This window comes from Phaethon lepturus, unplaced genomic scaffold (genome assembly GCF_000687285.1).
Source record: "Phaethon lepturus isolate BGI_N335 unplaced genomic scaffold, ASM68728v1 scaffold4060, whole genome shotgun sequence".
Lineage (NCBI taxonomy): Eukaryota > Metazoa > Chordata > Aves > Phaethontiformes > Phaethontidae > Phaethon > Phaethon lepturus.
The window spans coordinates 1-5,535 of record NW_010509660.1 but is presented as its reverse complement, the minus strand read 5'-3'; positions in this window follow the sequence as shown (position 1 = coordinate 5,535).

Below are 5,535 nucleotides of genomic sequence, written 5' to 3'. Positions count from 1 at the left end.
TGGAGGCACTGCAAACAACAACAACCACCATTTGCTCGTGAATAATTTCTTTAAACTGCCAGAACATACATGAGATTTTTGCATAAGAACTTACTACTAATGAAGAAGAGATGCTCTTGGTTTTACTTAACCTTAAAGTTGCTTTATGAATACAAGGACTTCATATAGGGTTTTTTATGCACTGTCTGGTATCGGGCATCTTGTTATATTTCACAGAATCATTAAGGTTGGAAAAGACCTTTAAGATCACCAACTCCAACTATCAACAATGCATAAGAAATGCAAAATGTCCATCTCCTACTTTTCCAGCTCTTTACTTTTCAGAGCAGACCTTGATACTTTATACATGATACTTTAACAAGACAGAAAATTAGGGGGTTTTCTTGTTCAGTTGTTTTTTATAGTGCACTGTAATAAACACATATGTGGCCTCCATAAATGCAGGTTTTATCATAAAAAAGAATTAAGCATAATCAATTAACTTAGCTGTGCTGTGGAGCTCAAGAGAGAGATTTCAATTGCTGCCCCAAAACTCTTGTGTTCTCATTCTTTACCTTCTCCCTCATGACCCCAATAACACTAGTCAGTGGAAAAGGTATTTGCGTCAGCTTTGAGCTTCCTTTACTCACTGAACCTTTGTCTACTTATACTGCTGAAAACCTGGCCCCCTAAAAATATTTTTTATTCTTCTTGTTCTTTCCCCACCCCTACCATAAGTCCTTCTAATTAGATTGTTAATGATCAGCAGTGACTAGAACACAGAAGACAAGGCGACACATAAAGCAAATAAGTCATACGGGCTGGGGATCTTTAACTTTTATCCTTTTAAGCAACTATGCAGCAGTTGCAGGCAACAAGAACACTTCACAGACAGGGCCCAGATGTGTTCCACTATCACAGCAATGCACCTCTGGCTCTACCAAAAAGAGAAACTTAATGAAAAGGTCCTTAACTCTCAAGAACACAACTCTCCGCATTCCCCCCCGATACCCAAAACGTATTGTGGGGACAAGTGAAAGCGTTTGATAGGAAATTGGAAAATAAAGATTATATCTGTCCTTTAATAAAGGGCAGGCATAAATTGGCAGGAGTAGGCGATGCACTGCCAGTGGAACTGGTGGCCACAGGGGCTCGGCCACCACTCCACAGGCACCACGCTCCGGTGTAGCAGAGGCACCGGCCCTCCAGTAACTACACTGGAGACCTGCCAGGGAGCACACATGAAGGGCAGGAGGAACTGGCGTTAGGAATCACGTGCAACTCTCACGGCAGAAAAATAATACTAGTACAGGATACATAATAAATGGATGTGAAAAAGCCATGTTTGCTCCTCACATCATTGACTCTAGAATAGCTTATTGACTTGCCCTGGAAAACCTGTGCACCACAGGAATTAGCTTAAACCCCATCAACTGACATTCGAGAGTGTTGCTGAAAAAATTCTTGCAAATATACATAAACCTGAAGGAACACTTAACTGAGGGTGACTTTCTGTCTCTACCCTAGGTAAAATTTATAGGAGGTAATATTTATCTGTGCTTCCAGTAACCTAATTGCACTTAAGTGGGATTGTAGTGGTCCCTGCAGTCTGAAAAGTACCATGAGGGACTCTATGAAGAAATGAACGTACCACAAAAAGCTTTAGACTTCAACCATATCAACTACAAATGCTGATAACTGGAATAATCAGAGGGAGAAGAGAATTACTGTAGTTCGGGTTCTTTTACCGCGTGTATCTTTGCTCCTTTCAAGCTTTATTTTATATTCATTAATACAAACAAAAAGGCAAGGTTGGGGAAGGATGCAGTGCAGAAAGGACGACTTAAAATCCTGCAACTTTCAAATAATTACAACGCAATCCTGAAACAAGCAGAATATTAAATTGTGTAACTGCTTGAGTACGTGTGGTCGCTGACGCCCCTCCTGAGGAGCCGCATCCATTTGCTCAGCCGCAGCTGCAGTGCGGTGGAGCGGCTTTCCCTCTATTCCCTCTTCTCAGGCAGTTTGGACAAGGTCTGGCAGAATTAGGCCAACAAGCATCAGATAATTGTCCAAGCGCTGAATAGCTTGCCGCGCTGACAAAGGCGATGGGACAGCTGGAAAAGGCGAGACAAGTGGGCTGGGAAAAAGCAGGACACATAATCGAATGCTGGCACTGCCATTCCCCTGGGGACGAGACAGAAGGGAAGAGGGATGCCGGGTGGATTTACTGACCAGCACGACGTTAGTTTGTAGAAACACTTCTTGCTCTTGCAATGGATTGTGTATAACCCACGGTCCTGTGAATTCTATTTAATGGACTTGTACATCTCTTCAGTTCTTTTGTACCTCTCATAAAATGTTAATATCCTCACAAGGATATATTAAATATATTAACAATAATTAAATATATTAAAACTACTAAACTTGAGGGAATTAATGTCCACTGATAAAGCAGAAGGAAATAGTTGGAAGCTATTTTTATACTGGATCCACTGGGACAAAAATCAAATTCTAGGATATTCTGTGGAGGTGTCGCACGCTTTTGCAGCTATTACTATGAAGGGAAAAAAAAAAGCATAGCAGCACTTCAGTAGGGCAAGCACAAGGAACCTATGGTCAAACTGAACAGTCCCAATATATTGAAAATCCCTGTAATGTCTTCAGAGGAAAACCACAAATCAGCCACACCAATTCACTGATGCAAGATATTTCTTCTTTACTCCCTATTATCCTCTAACAGAGAGCATTTCCCTAATCAGCTGCTGCTGTGCTACTGTAAGTTTTAGAAATAGAGCAATAGGAAAGGACAGTCACGAGATCAATGAAAAGAAAAGAATCAGTAGTGTGAAAAAACACCCACAAACCTTCCTGTAAGGTCAGCCTTGTTAACAGGGATTATGGAAAACAAATTCCATTAATTCTCCCCTCAATGTACTTCTGAAGTGTTTTGTTTTAATCAGATTATTTTTCAATGTGCACAGAGCAAGGATCTTAAAGAAAAAAAAAAGGAGAAAAGACTGGCCCATTGTAATACCCTGCATAATACAGAGCTCTGTCTGAGTCTATAAATACTCTTGTCTCCATACTGTAGAATTTTGAGCTCATTAGGAAATATGAGCTGCATATTCTGCCCAAAGAAAACGCCTTAGTATACTCAGGTAGCTGCTACTGTGTAACACTTGCCAAAATACCCCATGGCGATTGAAGCTGCAGTGCCCAGTTGTGCATTCAACTTTGTACATAAACGTAAGGAAACGGGAGGTAATGCTACAAGTGCCTCAAACAGATGCAACCACCTTTGCCGACTCCGAAGCACATTTGCAAAGGTCATTTATCTCTTCTCTTGGGAAGTATAGCGTTCAGTCTCTCTCTATGCATTTAACTCCTGCTGGTTAAAAATGCTACTACAGTTTTAGTCAATGAGAATACACAGTTAAAAGTTCCCGTGGTGAGCAACTACAGCTCTCCTGGCTGAGTCATCTTTCATCACCTCCTTGCATGCTCCATCGCCTTCAGGAAGATCAAACGAGCACAGCTGGATTTACACTCACAAGAACAGTACAAAATAACTAGTAACCTAGGATCAGCAGCAGGAGAAAGTCATCTCCTCCTTGGGATGTACATTTCCACGTTTTTATATCACATCAGAACAAGTATCTTCAAATACTATATTGAGAGAGAAGACCAATAACAAACAGGTGTGCTTTGTTCTCTCATTTGTCTTCTTCCTGGAGATGTTTGGGACTTAGCAGTTTGGTTGATAAGCAAGACATTGCTACAGGTTTCTTAAAGCACCACTGAGACTGGAGAAGTCTAGTTAGAAAGAGCTCTCATTTTTAGTTCAATTCACCTTTAATTGTAGAAGTTTCACTTGCCAGAAAAGTACAGTCTACATCCCAGACCTTTAAGAGGTCTTTCAGCTTTTCTGAGTCCAGGCCACTGAATACCTTCAAAACCACAGACTGTATTATAAGTAACTGAGAAAGGAGGACAGGATGGATGCTGTATAGTAGCTAGTCAGCTAAAATTGACTGCTTAAGTCTATGTGTTGAATGCTTTGTGTCTATACCATTTCAAGGTAGCACAAACTAGGCCATCTTCTGGAGTGGAAAATCATCTCCAACCCAAACAAAAATGCCTCTTCAGCCTCAGCAGGAGATTCACGAGTACTCCTAAGCACTCATTAGAAAAATTTAAATGAGCAACTGATGCACAGTCTTGAACTGACAAAACACTTCACTGCTTTGAAGAAGTGTTGACATTTCAAAGTATTTTCAGTCCTACAATAAAACTGCCTGGTACAAACAACAGTTTCAGTGCCCAGTATTTAGTAACTGGGTACCATATAAAACTCATGTAAGAGGTTCAAAGAGCAGGAAATAGAAGAAACTAGAAAAAAATAGTCAACTTGTACATGTTACTCTACGTGCATCCTGCTATTGCTAGGTTCAGATAGCTGCCCAAATATTTGTAGGTAAGGACAAATCTCAGTTTATCTAATAATTTAATTCATCACTCGTGCATCATATTTGCCTTGGAAGTCAGTAGCATATTTTGCTGTTTCCATGGACTACTCCAGCCTGGATTAGGCCACTTTATCAGAGAATGCACTGTATTGATGCAAAGGCGAAGCACCGTGTTTCACAGCTGGTACAGACTGCAACTGCTTTTCTCTGCAGTCCTGATTTCTTTGCTCAACTTCCTCACCAGCCCTCAGCCAGTTTCAAGCCTTGTTCCAAATTTGCCAAGATTTTCACGAATCAAACTGTACTCAACACAGAAATCTGACATATGAATTGCTAAATTGTTGATGGAAGGAATTATGGGGGAGAAAAAAAAAATCTCTTCTATTGTTAGTGTATCAGACAGCTAGTTTGTTTTCTCCTTGAAATGTCAGGGGGGAAAAAAATGGAAATGAGAAGAAACAATTTTATATTAGATTATGTGCAGAAATTTATTCACTTGATCTAGCTACTCTGAGTGATCTGTTTCCAAATATTTAAACTACTTCTCAGAGACCAAGTACAGACAAAACGGGTTCAGAGTCCAGGGTTCACTTCAAGTGCAAGATTTTAGACTTTTTTTTCCTCTATATTAAAGTTCTATTTCCTCTATTAAAGCTAAGTTTACTAGAAGTAGCTGTACCCCACTTAGAAAGATGACTTTGAGGTTGCGTTACCTCTCTGTCATTTTAATTATATATATTTTGGTAGGTTAAACGAAGGTGATTTTGCAGTTAAGTTCATCAACCAAAAACACTGGCATTACAATTCAGGTCTGTCATCTCGTTTCTTTTCACTATGAAAGGACACTTAGTATTTGCATGTCTAGAACAACCATTTGGAAAAACATTTCCTGCTACTATAAACCAAAAATATTTCTGTACCTGTACATGAAAAGTTGTTTTAAAAAAAAAAAAAAGCAACCACATTTAAACCAATAAACTAGAGCAATTTAGTTTTCTTGGATCTTTTGGACTCCCAAATGCTTATCTCATTCATTCTATTTCGTTTTGCTTCAGCTCAAGTAGAGTGCTTATGGGTAAGGATGAGG